Source organism: Saimiri boliviensis, chromosome 4 (assembly GCF_048565385.1).
Source record: "Saimiri boliviensis isolate mSaiBol1 chromosome 4, mSaiBol1.pri, whole genome shotgun sequence".
Lineage (NCBI taxonomy): Eukaryota > Metazoa > Chordata > Mammalia > Primates > Cebidae > Saimiri > Saimiri boliviensis.
The window spans coordinates 122994580-123009591 of NC_133452.1; the positions used below are offsets into that span (position 1 = coordinate 122994580).

A 15012-nucleotide genomic window follows, 5' to 3' on the forward strand; every position below is an offset into this window, starting at 1 on the left:
GGAAGTCCACACATACGGCAATTCCTCAGACAATGCCTTTTAAAACTCAACATTTTCCCCTTTAACTCTTATATTTTTTTTCATCTTCTTTTTTCTTTTGTTTTGTTTTGTTTCCCCTTTAACTCCTAATACACTGGTTTAACATCGGATGTCTATGACTCTTGTTTCCCAGTCTATACTATCTTCACTGAGAACAGAAATTGCCTAAGGTTCTCATGTATGTTTAACCACATCAACACTGTCAATATCTTTCCATGTGTAATCAAAGGGCAACAATTAATACTTTTTGACTGTGTTCCCAAAAATGCAACAGTATCATAAATGTGTAACAGTTTGCTAAGTAATTTAATTTTTATAGTTGGAAAAGGGTCTATCCTTCTAAAAAGCTACTCCAGAATTCTCAGAGGGTGCTCCAAGAAGAAATAAGAGAAACATAGCCCAAGATGTACTTTTCCAGAAAAGAAAGAAATCCAGCAGCCACTTGTCAGAAAGAATTCTTGAAATGTGGATGAATAAAACCTGTTAGAAATCGGCACTCTAAGAACCCTGAACTCCTTGACACTGTGTGGTCAAACAGTTATTGGTAATACACAAACCTAAATGCTAACCAAAAAAGTCTCATTACCTCACTAAAAAACAGAAAAGTTATTATCTCCAGAGAAAAACATATGTAAAAAGGATTTTATGAGAAATTTAAATAGATCTTAAGAAAGCAAAATATATCAAAAAAGCAAACATCATCCCACCATGTTAAGGAAGATAAACATCATCTATTTCAATAACTGAAACACCAAATTGTATGTGTAATTTTTATTCATCAGTTTTTCCAAGTAGGCCTCATACTATGGAAAAAAAAATCTAAGCTCTTGATTTTGCAATACTCCAAATTGTCACTTGCTACCTCCCAACTTTAATAAGTAATACATTACATAACTCAAAGACTGTCAACCTTTCCTAGGGGATTCTAATAATAATAATTTAAATTTTAATAACATGGTTTGAAATGATCAAATTCCTTTCAATTTTTCTATCTTGAAATGTGCATCTGACCAAACCAATTTTTTTCACCTGTGTTTACATAGAACACTTCTCTTAAGACTTTTCTGATTATGCAACATGTAAGTATACCATAAGATCAACATAATAAAGTTATCTGAGGTCTATCCCAACAAGAGAGAATGTATAATTAATTCAATGTAATAAGTAAGTTCACTTGTCTCCCAACAGTATGCAAAAGAAGTATAATAAACTACATTTCTCTATTCTTCGATAAATGAACCTATAAAGAATGTAAAGAAGAGGCAAACTTTGGTCCCATCACTGGCTCATTTTTATCATTTTGACAAATCACCAGGTACAGCTATCTGAAAAACCTTAAAAGCTAAAGTTGTAATCTTTTAAAATAAAAGTGGCCCATTTCAGGACTGACTGTGTGGCACAATCAGAGGAATCATCACTCCTAAAAGTCTCTCCCATTAAACTCGAGGCTACTATCACCGGAATAAGAAGTATGCATTGTAAAATAACAGTGATAATGGCAATGATGATGAAGCAATCATTACGTTAATATATAACCAGTAAACAGATGAATGAAAATAAAATTTAGTGGGAAAAAAGTCTAAGTGATAACTAAACTTAAAAATTACTATTTAAAATAACCTTAACACCTTTTGTGCTGTAAATTCAGAAACGTATGCTATAATAGCAAAGTTTCTGGTTGACTCACATGTCGCTCTATCACAAACATACCTTATTCTACAAATATTTTCACAGAGCCAAACATTTCATTCAGGAATCAAAAAATCAGTAATTGAGGTGTAGTTCTGTTAGAGCATAATCATTTTGGCAATGGGAAGACAAGTTCGACCCCCAAAATACTAAACACAACAATCTACTGTTTAAGTACTCCCTGTGGAGTTTACTGCATTGTTTTTCTAAATTTAGCCTAAAATAAATAGTAAAGTTAATATTTAGAGAAGGCTCAATAATCGGTTATTCTTTTTAAATTAAATATCTCTACATATAATGAAGACTTAGGACCAGGATATTAACGCAGTGTTGCCACTTAACATTAACCCATGAACATATTCTAGGCGTGACTACTGAAAAGCACTAATAACCACCCCAATCTAAAGTCTCTAGGAATTGGCATTTAAAAGCCCAAAGAAGGAGAAAGGTCAGCTGACCCGGCAACACACTGCTGAAGAGACACAGAACTGTGAACTGTACGCGGTATCAACATTTCTCCCTTTCTACTCTCCGCACCGCCCCCGCCCCGCGTCAGGTGATCGCTTATTTAGCACCATTAATACGTCCGTATCGACAAGTGGTTCATTAAATTACGTGTATCATCGGAAGGCAAGAGTCTAGGCTTCTCATTTCAAACTAAGCAAAAGGAGTCGATAGTTTGGGTCCCGGGCACAAAAGCCCGCGGTAACCGGAGGATAAATGGAGCAGCAACTCCCATCTCCAAAAAGCAGCCGTAGGCAGCAGCCTCGCAGCCAGGGCCGGTGCCAGTTTCCCGAAACCAGGACCCAAAGCTCCATGCTGGGGATCCCTGAGAGGAACGAGGCCCCAAGGCCGGATCCGAGGGCCTGCGCGCCTAGCCTTCCAGGCAGAGCCCGCCGTGTCTCGGGCCTGCGCGCCCGCACCTCGGCGGCGGCGGGGCGCACTCCCAGCAGACGGCTGGGTACCAGCGGTCGGGAGAGGCCGCGGTCCCAACCCTCCGCCTGGCGACCGCGCCGCTGCGGCTCCCTCACCAGCCCGCCGTCCGAACGGTCCACAGGCGGCAGAGGCGCGGCCCAGGTAGGCCGAGGACGTTGCGCAAGAGGCCCGACAGGCGATCCCTCGGCTGCGCGGGAGAAAGGCGCGGAGAGTCCGCCGCGGGAGGGGCGGAGAGGCCCGCGGAGGCGTCGTGCGAGTGGAAGGGGATGGGGGAGGGGAGGATTGCCCGTCTCCCTGGCCGCGGCCACAGCCGCAACTCACCCAGCTCCGCCAGACGAGCGCTACCACTGGCAGCAAGAGGAAGATGGTGGACGCTGCCGCCGCCGAAGAGGAGGAGGAGGGGGCCCGGTGGGTGCCGCGGAGAGGGGGTACGCGCAGGACGTCGGCGTCGCTGCCACAGCCTCTTTTCCTCCAGGGACCGAACGGCTGCTGCTGACGACACTATTCCTGGCTTCCGCGCCGCCCTCCTAATCCTCGTTGCAGCCGCCGCCGCCCTGGGCCCGAAGGTCGCTTGCCTCGTGGAGACCGTGCGGCGGCGCGAGACCCCGCAGGCATGGGCGTGCGGCGGCGGCGGCGCGGGAGCTGTAGAGGGGCCGCGTCACGTGACCCCACTGTTTACCGTTCCGGGGGCCGCGGCCTGCGTCGCTGCCGCGCCTGCGCGCTGTGGGGCCTCCCGCGCCTCGCCGCCTTAGGGCCCAGGGCTGCCGCACTCCCCGGCGCTTCCGCCCTCCTCCCTGTCTTCCGAGGACGCGGCACCGCCTGCGGGCCTCTAGCTCGCACCTCCGGGCGGCCGGGAGGGGCGAATCAGATGAGCGCTTTTTCTCGGCTGTGATAAGCACTAAGGCTTCACAGTTAATATAATATTGATATGCAGCTCCCCCACCCCGAGGTGCTTTTTATCAATTAATTGACTGTGAGTTCAAGAATGGTAGACTAGGATGGAGTAGATGAGCCCTCTGCCCAGATATCTGTGCTAGCTCGGCACAACAGCCTCACCATTAACTACCTCCGTTACTCTCACCCCACATAAAGATTTTCTAAAATGATCTACCTCAGGACTCAAATCGCTTCCTCCAGGAAACATTCTGGGTATCCAGCAAAGCAGTCTTCAGAATACTGTCCCGGGATTCCCTGAGGGGTCCCCAAGACCTTTCGGAAGAGCCTCCATTCCTTTGCCAGAAGCGTGAGTCTAAGGCCGAATTTTCTTCCCACCCTGCAGCCAAAACAGCATACAGCAGCTGATTCAATGCACAAACAGATATGAGAATCCAACCATGTTCTAGTAAGCCAGAAATCGAGGAGATTTGCAAAAATTTTAAACATCACACTTTTTATTAATTTGTTGGAAAATATACTTTTCATAATACATTATTTGTAGTAACAAATATTGGGTAAGAGTCCAGAGACAAAAACGTTTCAGACCCACTGGTCATGGTTACATGCTTCCACAGCCACTTAAGCTAACCCCTGCCTCAGCCCTTAATAAGCACTGTGAAGTAATTGTTGCTTGTCAGTCACTCCAACCAAAAGGAGCTCCTTAGGGACAGGATTTGTGGCTTTTATCTGCAGGGACCATTAGAGTATTCAGCCAGTACCTGCTGAGCACCTTGCTGTGTGGTCTGCACTGTTCAAAAACCTTTGCAGTACTTGCTGATTTAAGCTTTAGAGTAGGGCCAACCACAGTCCACATTGTAAGATTAGTGCAGGGTGGAAGAATAAGTCACAGGCATGTGGTGAAGACCTGTTCTTTCTCTCTCCACTCTTCTGATATTTTAAGCACTCCCAATACCAAATGTTCTACAAAGGAGGTCTGGGTTGTCCTGATGTCACTGGATTCCTAGAGTTCCACCCCATGTCTTGACATCAATCCCTCAGGACTTTGTTTTACAATCTTTTTGTAATGTGTTTTTGAGAAAGGAAAATAGATATAAGTAATTTTTTTAATGATCACTTGGGATGTCTTGGATAAATTATAAAAATAAGCCTAAAGTTATCTTTACTCTTCTGGTGGATCTCAGTATGACATTTCAAAAGGGCATTCAGAAAGAATAAAATTATGGTTATAAACAAAACCCTGAAGGAATTCAGTAGAGTAGAACTTGGTAAGGGAAACCACTAGCTGAAAAATCCCTTAGAAGTACTGAGGAAAACTTACCTTTTCAGAGAAGTGACAGAGACAACAAACAAACAACAAAATATCTCAAACTCATTTTACTGAGATCATCATTGAATTTGGAGGCTTAAGTTAAAACACTTTTTCTTAACGTTGGCAGGCTTGCTCCCTTCCACACATTTCCGTTTCTCCAGAAAGATGGCCCACAGGTACTCAGGCTTTCAGCAGTGAACAGTGGGTGAAAAGAAGTACAAGCCCTACCCCGGGCGGGGGGCGGGGGGGGGGGGGTGAAAATTTCCATAGCATACCAGGGTTGTGGGAGTGAGGCCTAGAAAGGCTGAGTCAAACCATAAAATAAAGCTTTTCCATGCATCAGGACTGCAGCAAGCTATAAAGTACCTTGCAAATTTCAGCAACTCTAAGGCCCAGGAAAAGAGCAGAGAGAGACCTGAGGCATCAGATTTCTAAGCTCCTCTGCCTTACTCTCCCAGCCAACACATTTCATTTATTTGCTCATTTGTTTATTCATTTATTCCATTATGCACCCCAATAGGTTTCAGAAATAAATGGTATTGTTCTTGCCCTCAAAGAACTCAGAAGAGTGGCAGTAGATACTTAGGATGCAGCCTGGTGTGAAAGCAGTTGCTGTAGAGGACCCATATTTGTATGTTATCTGGCCTGGAGTAGGCATGGGGGCATTTGTGACCAAAGGGATGTCCTCAAGGTCAAAGATGTACCAGAGAACTTGGTGTGTTTCAGGAACTACAAATGATTCATTATCTGAATTGAACATGTTGCAGCCATGAAAACAATGAAATTTCTTTTTTCTCTCTCTTTTTTAAGTTTTTTGTTTGTTTTATTTTATTTCCTGGGTTATAGAAGCATCTTTTGTTCTACGGAGGTGACTTTTGGTGGGCTCCTGAGTAGCCTCAGGATGGTAGCTTGTTGCCAAGGGAAGCAATTGTGTAAGCGGAAGATTGAAACTTTCAGTGTCATTCCCAACTTCTGGGGAGGAAAGAGGGGCTGAAGTTTGAGTTAATCACCAACAGCCAGTGCTGTGATCAGTCATAGGCCTATGTAATGAAGCCTCCACAGAAGCCTAAAAAGACAGGATTCAGACAGCTTCTAGGTTGCTGAACATGTGGAGGTGCTTGGAAGATGGTATGCCTGGAGATGGGGTGAAAGCTCCCGCATACCTCTCCCTCTCTGTGCATCTCTTCTATCTGGCTGTTCACCTGTATTCTTTGCGATATTCTTTTTTTTTTTTTTTTTTTTTTTTTTCGAGACGGAGTTTCACTCTTGTTACCCAGGCTGGAGTACAATGGCGCGATCTTGGCTCATGGCAACCTCGGCCTCCTGGGCTCAGGCAATTCTCCTGCCTCAGCCTCCTAAGTAGCTGGGATTACAGGCACGCACCACCACCCCCAGCTAGTTTTTTGTATTTTTAGTAGAGACGGGGTTTCACCATGTTGACCAGGATGGTCTCAATCTCTCGACCTCGTGATCCACCTGCCTCGGTCTCCCAAAGTGCTGGGATTATAGGCTTGAGCCACCGCGCCCAGCTGCAATATTCTTATAATGAGTAAATATAAAGTGTTTCCCTGAGTTTGTTGAGTGTCCTTGCAAGTTATTGAACCAGGGGAGCTGGTCATGAGGATTTCAGTTTATAGCTGGTTGGTCAGAAGTACAAGTCACAACCTGAGACTTGCAACTGATGCCTCAAGTGAAGCTAGTCTCATAGGACTGAGCTCTTTAACTCACCTTTCTTGTTGGAATAACTCTCTAGGTTCTACTTTTCCTTCAAATGTGGCCTAATAATTCCCTACTGTCTTGTCATTAATTCCATGCTCTTAAGAATAAATAGGAAGCCAGACTAGAAAGGAGGGGCAGGCAAAGTGAGGGAAAGTTTAAAAAGCCTAAGAGCGGAAGGGAGAGGGAATCCGGCTGCTGGTCTGGCATACAGTCAATCAGCTCCATCTAGTTTTCTCTCAGTGGAGCTGTGACTAGGGGCTGGGCTTCAGGGTCCTTCATGTCTTTTGAAGAAAAATGACCTTCTAGATTGAGAAAATCTACAAGCCCAACAAGCCAATCTCATGTTAATATTGACCCGATATGAACTCAATAAATATTTGCTTAATGAATAAAGGAAGCTAATAACCTGAGTGCACTGACTTAATGCCTATCTATTCTTCAGTAAAGAAATACGAAGGAAATAACCCCATAGCAGTAAGTAAAATGGGAAGTAGCAGAAAGATGGAAAGTGGATGGCAGTTTGTTGACCAAATAACATAAAACATGAGCTTCTGGCCAGAAGCAGTGGCTCACACCTGTAATCCCAGCACTTTGGGAGGCTGAGGTGAGTGGATCAGTTGAGGTCAGGAGGTTTGAGACCAGCCTGACCAACATGGAGAAACCCCATCTCTACTAAAAATACAAAATTAGCCAGGCATGGTGGCACATGCCTGTAATCCCAGCTGCTCTGGAGGCTGAGGCAGGAGAATCACTTGAACTCAGGAGGCAGAGGTTGTGGTGAGCCAAGATTGTGCCATTGCACTCTAGTCTGACCAACAAGAACAAAACTCTGTCTTAAAAAAAAAAAAAAAAAAAGCTTCTGCCTAAAATACAAGGAAAAGAAGGCTATAGTGAGGTTATAATGAGGTAGGATCTGAACTTGCCAGTGGAAGTCAGAGAGGCTCCAGTCTGGGAGCTTCTACTTGGGTAGTTAGTGAGCCTGTTTCTGGAACAATCATTCAGTTGATCCTTCTGACTCCTCTCTTTATGAAGCAGAGCGACCAGAGGTCCTAAATTTACTAGGAGAGTTGAGTGGAGACTATTTTCTAAAGAAATTGAAAGAACTTCCTGTTGCTGGGTGCAGTGGCTCATACCTGTAATCCCAGCACTTTGGGAGGCTGAGGCGGATGGATCACTTGAGGCCAGGAGTTTGAGGCCAGCCTGGCCAACACAGTGGAAACCCCATTTCTACTAAAAATACAAAAATTAGCCTGGTGTGGTGGCGCATGCCTGAAATCTCAGCTAACCCCGACACTGAGGCATGAGAATCAGTAGAACTAGGGAGGCAAAAGTTGCAGTGAGTTGAGATCACACCACTGCACTCCAGCCTGGGTGACAGAATGGACTCTGTCTCAAAAACAACAGCAAAAAACATTGTATCCTAGAACAAGGCTCAGCATCCCCATTCTGACTATTTGTTGCTTCTCCGCACTTTCCTCTTGGTTTTTTTTTTTTTTTGAGACGAAGTCTCACCCTGTTTACGCAAACTGGAGTGCAAAGGCAAAGGCACAATCTCGGGTGACTGCAACCTCCACCTCCCGGATTCAAACGATTTTCCTGCTTCAGCCTCCCAAGTAGCTGGGATTACGGGCATGCACCACCAGGCCCGGCTAATTTTTTATAGCTTTAGTAGAGATGGGGTTTCACAGTGTTGGCCAGGCTGGTCTTGAACTCCTGACCTCGTGATCTCTCACCTCAGCCTCCCAGAGTGTTTGGATTACAGGCGTGAGCCACTGCGCCCGGCCTGTCCTCTTGCTTTCTACCTAAAAAGACTAAATGAAGTTGGCCAACAAATAGCCCTCACTCATCTACACATATGTTGCTGCCAGCTAGGGAAGAGACCTACTGGAGAAACAACACACAGCTGGAGAAATTCATGCCAGCATTGATACTGACTAGCCTATCTTTTATTTTGTAAATATAAATGGACATTTCCCCAGAAAAAGGAAGAAAATTAACAATTTTAATGTAAAAGGCCAGGATGAACAAACCAAAAATGAGCAGAAACAGAGCCAATTTGAGAAAGAGAAGAGAACTTAAAACATTGATAAAACTCTTATTAGTATCCTCTGAAAAGTTAGAAGTCATATTGTATCTATAATACTATGCTAGATACTCTGCTGGAAAAAACTATGCTAGAAACTATGAAAAATGAACCATCAGGAAACACAAAAAAGTTTTTAGAAACAAAAAACAAATGTGAAAAAAAAAAAAAAAAACAATGCAGCTGGGCACGGTGGCTCATTCATGCAATCCCAGCACGTTGGGAGGCTGAAGCAGGCAGATCGTTTGAGGTCAGGAGTTTGAGAGCAGCCTGGCCAACATAGCGAAACCCTGTCTCTACTAAAAATACAAAAATCAGGCCAGGCGCGGTGGCTCAAGCCTGTAATCCCAGCACTTTGGGAGGCCGAGGCGGATGGATCACAAGGTCAAGAGATCAAGACCATCCTCGTCAACATGGTGAAACCCCGTCTCTACTAAAAATACAAAAAAAATTATCTGGGCATGGTGGCGCATGCCTGTAATCCCAGCTACTCAGGAGGCTGCGGCAGGAGAATTGCCTGAACCCAGGAGGCAGAGGTTGCGGTGAGCCAAGATCGCACCATTGCACTCCAGCCTGGGTAACAAGAGGGAAACACCGTCTCAAAAAAAATAAAAATAAAAATAAAAATACAAAAATTAGTCGGGCGTGGTGGCTGAGACAGGAGAATCGCCTGAACCCAGGAGGCGGCGGTTGCACTGAGTTGAAATGGCACCACTGCAATCCAACCTGGGCAACAGAATGAGACTCTAAAAGAAACAAACAAACAAAAACACTAGAAGTACTGCAAGGAAAGTCTCCAGAATAAAGAGCAAAAATGAAGATGGGAAGCATGAAAGAAAAGGTGATATATAGAGGCTCAATCTAGGAACTCCAACACTTGACCTAATGTATATTTCAGAAAAAAAAAAAGAGTTGAAGAAATAGAGGAGAAGAAATTCTTAAAGGAAGAAAATTCTTACAACTGAAAACAAATAAGTTTTTAAACTGAAAGGACCTATAAAGAGTCAACTAAGCTATATAAAATATAAAATAAAATATGACATTCACACATCTTCATTATATTTCAGATTACCAAGGATAAAGACAAAATTCTAAAAGCTTCCTGAAAGAAAATCCAAGTTCAATTACAGAGTAAGGAATATCCAACTGTCAACAGTCTTCTAAATAGCAACACTAGATATGAAAAGATAATCAAGAAAAGTGTTTATAAACTTCTCAGATAAATGATTTTGGACTTTAATATTTTATGTCCGAATTATCAGACAATTGTGAGTACAAAGAAATAGATTTTTAGACATGCAAGAATTCAGAAAGTTGATCTCCCAATCATCTTTTTTGAGGATACTATTTAAATACACAGTTTAGCAGAATAAGGAATAAAACTGAAAAAGAGGAAAGTATGGAAACAATGGAGCTAAACCAGGGGAAAATTAGGACAAAGTCTGTCCATATGGAAGCAGGAAATTAGAGGGATCTTGGAACAGTCCTGCAACAGACAGTAATTTCTACAAGCTGGATAATCCTCACATAGAGTAAAGCATTATGTTTCTTTTGTCAGCAAGGTGAAAGAGAAGCAATCAGAAGTATCAGTAAACAATAAAGGTTTTATAAGAAATGATGGACTGGGCAAGGTGGCTCACGCCTGTAAACCCAGCACTTTGGGAGGCCGAGGCCGGCGGATCATGAGGTCAGGAGTTTGAGACTAGCCTGGCCAACATAGCGAAACCCCGTTTCTACTAAAACAAAATATTAGCCGGGCATGATAGCAGGTGCCTGTAATCCCAGTTACTTGGAAGGCCGAGACAGGAGAATTACTTGAACCTGGGAGGTGGAAGTTGCAGTGAGCCGAGATTATGCCATTGCTCTCCAGTCGGGGCGATGGTATGAGACTCCATCTCAAAAAAAAAAAGGAAAGAAATGATGGTTTACAGAATGATGGCTTTGCCCCCTTTGCCCTTCTGTCACCTGTCCCTTATATGTAGCTCTTTTAAGCTTCTCAACTTTCTCTTGGGACACTTCATGCATAACTTGTAATAGAAATGTTACTGAAAAGCTGCCTAAACAAAAAAATTGTATAAAGTAGGAATTTGTATAAACTAATACTGTTGTAAATAAAAAAAGAGATGGGTCAAAAATAAAGCAAACCAAAATATGGAATGATTGAATAGGCAATTGAATGTAAGAAGAGAACATATTTTATCTTGATGTTTGGAACTTTTTAAAAATTGGTACAGGGTAATGATGTTAGACGTATAACAATATAACCTTATTCTACTTTACTCTGTGGTAAACAATATTAAAGTTGTCATAAAATGTAACTGCTATCTTTTGAGGGTTTCAAGTTTCAAGATCATTCTACACAAAACATAGAAATCTTAATGTTTGTTACAGAACAAATGACTGAATTAAATGAATTCATTTAATTACATTAATTATTTAAGTCTTATAAATTAGGGGGTGCAAGGTCAGAAGGAAAGATGAAGGAAAATGCAAGAGTAGCTTAGAAAACAGGGAGCCAATATATTCTATCTAAACTGAATATGACACTAATGTTTAAGAATATGTGAATTTATCAATAGCCATTTAAAGAAAAGCAAGAGTAGTGACTGCTATTACTTACTTATATAGTATATATTATGTGCCAGGCATAGCTCTAAGGATTTTACAGACATTAAGTCATTTAATCCTCACAATAATCCCTCAAAGAACTTTGTCCATTTGAAAGACAGTAAAACTGAGTCACAGAGGGTTAAGTAACTTGCCCAAGTTTACATATCTAGGAATGGTGGCTCACAAATGGAAATAAAATAAAAATTTAATTGAGAGGTATGGATGGGAAAATTGGGAAGTATGAAAAATGATTTGTATTAGGAAGCAATATATAGTATATATTATCCCAAGTTGGTAAATCTAGAGTAATAAATGATTTAGAGCTATGGAGTTACAACAATAATTACTAAAAGAACTAGAAGCTGGGCAGCAGAGTACTTTCTATTTTACTTTCGATTTTAAGCCATTCTACACAGTTATTTAATATACATATATTTTTATTTAATTTTTAACTTTTTTATTAAAAAAGAGAGAAAACTTAGGCCAGGCATGATGCCTGTGATCCCAGCACTTCGGGAGGCTGAGGCAGGTGGATCACCTGAGGTCAGGAATTCGAGACCACCCTGACCAATATCGAGAAACCCCGTCTCTACTAAAAATACAAAATTAGCTGGGCATGGTGGTGCGTGCCTGTAATCCCAGCTACTCAGGAGGCTGAGGCAGGAGAATCACTTGAACCCAGGAGGCGGAGATTGTGCCAGTGCACTCTAGCCTGCGCAACAGGAGCAAAAATTCATCTCAAAAAAAAAAAAAAATTTAAACTGGGCCAGGTGTGGTGACTCATACCTACAATCTCAATACTTTGGCAGGCTGAGGTGGAAGGATCACTTGAGCCCAGGAGTTCAAGACCAGTATGGGCAACAGGGCAAAACCCCAGCTCTGAAAAAATCAAAAACTTAGCCAAGCGTGGTGGCATGCACCTTTGGTCCCAGTTATTCAGGAGGCTGAGGCAGGAGTGTCACTTGAGCCCCAAACAGGACAAGGTTGCAATGAGCCATGATCACACAACTGCGCTCCCACTCCCACCTGGATAACAGAATGAAACCCTGCCTTAAAAACCAAAAATTAAAATTAAACTGATCTCCTCCCTCCAAACATTTTACTCACTCACACATAATAAAACATCTCTCAAGATAACTTCCTCCTGATGATTTTAGATATTAGTACATTCATACTTGGGGAGACTGCAGATAATACTACCAAAATATAAAAGATGTCCTCAGCTCATTTTGGTTGAAATTGCCTCATCTGGCCGGGCACAGTGGCTCACGCCTGTAATCCCAGCACTTTTGGAGGCCGAGGCAGGCAGATCACAAGGTCAGGAGTTTGAGACCAGCCTGACCAACATGGTGAAACCCCATCTCTATTAAAAATACAAAAATTAGCTGGGCATGGTGGTGCATGCCTGTAATCCCAGCTACAGCTACTCAGGAAGCCAACGCAGGAGAATTGCTTGAACCCAGGAGGCTGAGGTTGCAGTAAGCTATTGTGCCACTGTAGTCCAGCCTGGTGACAGAGTGAGACTACTCCGTCTCAAAAAAAAAAAAAAAAAAAGTGCCTCATCTGTCATGTGTCTGTATTCATAAAAGCTGACATTAAAAACATCTTATAAAGCTGTTAAAATGTTTGTGTCATCTTAGCACAACACTTACTAAAGCAATGTAGTGAATAAAAATCCAATGGCTTGGGAGGGCAAAGATGATGAAAATGTTACAGTCAGAGCAATACAGTAGAAATACTGAAGAGTTAAAGATGCCAAATTAAAGAGCACCCAAAAGCAGAGTCCATGAGATTATAGAAAGGCAGAGAATGTTAACTTATCCATTCTCTTACTTAACCAATATTTATTGGGCATCTATATGTTTTTAATATATATCACATGTTAAATGCTGACCTTATAAAGAATTCGACATGCAACTTCCTCTCAGTTTTCAGTTTAGTAGATAATACAAAGGACACATATAAATACCTTTAGTATATGATAGAAATTGATAAGTAACATCATGTGATAAAAATATGATACGGTAACAAAAAGTAAGGGAGAAATGTTCCAGCGAAATTATAAAACATAGAGCAATTTTGTAATTGCATTGTGTTCTCGATGACAGGTAGATGCAAGCTAAGATGTAGGCCCATCAATGGGGTTGACAAATATAGGTCAGAAGATAAGGAAACATCATGCGACATTGCTACTGAAGTAATCACATGTAAAAGTAGCCATATATATATATATATATATATATATATTTTTTTTTTTTTTTAAAGATGGGGTTTCACCCTGATGGCCAGGCTGGTCTTGAACTCCTGACCTCAGGTGATCCACCCACCTTGACCTCCCAAAGTGCTAGGATTACAGGCCTGAGCCACCGCGCCCCACCAGAAGTAGCCATATATTTTTGTTAAGAGAGCTACCTTTATCAGTTCTTTCTGGAATAGGACAGTTATCCATGCCTCTGCTGGGCACTCAGCCTACCACAAGCTAGAATAATACAACGAGAACATGATAGAGAAAAAAGTACAATACCCTTTAGCAAAATTACACACTAGATTCAATGTTCAGTATTAAAAGGTTTGTGTGGTTTGGTGATTTTGACCTTGAGACTGAACCTGGTGGCTGATCTTCCCACTTCTCCACTGCAGGCAGGGTCTGAGAGGCTGCGGTGCTCCTCCAACACCCCTCCCTTACTCCTCCACCCTCACCAACACACACACAGTCCTTTGCTCTCTCTAGCTTGGGCTGTTCATTAATCAGACTCAGAGAATGCCTGAGCCAGAGAGTGAGGAGAAAAAGGTGGGCTGGTAAGGACAGGGAGGGGAGAGAAACGGGATGGCAGCTGGCTCATAAGGTTCACTGGACAAGCACAGCAGGAGAATGTAGAATAAAAGGTTGAGACTTTTTCCGTTATCTGTAAGAAGCTCATTGGAAAGGATGTCCATTTTGAATTCCCAGAGTTTCAGTTGTAAACAAAAATAACTAAATAAACTATATTTATAGTGGCAAAAAAAAAATCCGTCTTTAACACATTTAAACACTGAATTCAATCAGATCTAGTACTAGCTTTAGTGAACATGAAAAGATTTTGGAAAAGGTTCATTTAAATAAAAAATGCTGAGTGGAACCCAAATGTTCATTAGCATTATGTCTAGAAATTCAAATACAGATGAGGTCTGTTGAAATACTCTGCCCCTGCTCTCCCAGAGTTTCCAAAATATTGACATCAGACATGTGCTCTCCTAAACTGTCTCTGAAGATTGGGCTCTATCTAGGTCTACGGTTTCCATAGCAGTGAAAAACACGTTCATCACTTTTTATTGTGAAGGTTTAACTATATCTCTCATTAGACAATGAGTTCCAACAGCATTAGATTCATTATAAATCAAATGAATTCATTATGAATATTCTTACTTGTTTTCCTAATAGTGTTACTTTGTATTACACAGATTGCTTTTCTTTCTTTTCCCCTTTTCTTCTTTCTTTTTCAAGAAAAGTAATAAAATGTTCCTCAAATGCCAAAAAATGCTAAGGACGACTCCCTTCATTAAAATAAGGCTTCCTTTTGTTATTCAGTATGTCATTGTTTTCATTCACTGTGAGTCTACTGAATTTTAAGTAGAAGCTTGCAAGACAAAATCTTTATAAATTATTATAAGATGACAAATACTCCAACAGAATATAGCAGCAAATAGCTACTCAAATTCCAACAAAAGAGATTCTTTTTTTTTTTTTTTT

The 15012-nt window shown here is 41.9% G+C and overlaps 1 protein-coding gene across 3 annotated transcripts in view; it reads right to left on the reverse strand.

Annotated features, from left to right (window-relative positions):
• The window catches only part of PHF3 (PHD finger protein 3), an 89278-nt gene extending 85972 nt beyond the window's left edge, over positions 1 to 3306 (reverse strand). For 2 of the 3 annotated variants that reach the window (XM_010337128.3, XM_003926354.4), the window contains exon 1: positions 2986 to 3306. The gene's annotated coding sequence lies outside the window, so the exon portion shown is untranslated. Of the gene's footprint in view, positions 1 to 2343; positions 2458 to 2985 lie in introns of those variants that run through there. The other variant, XM_074398126.1, reaches the window with a different exon arrangement.
• Between the last annotated feature and the right edge of the window lie 11706 nt (positions 3307 to 15012).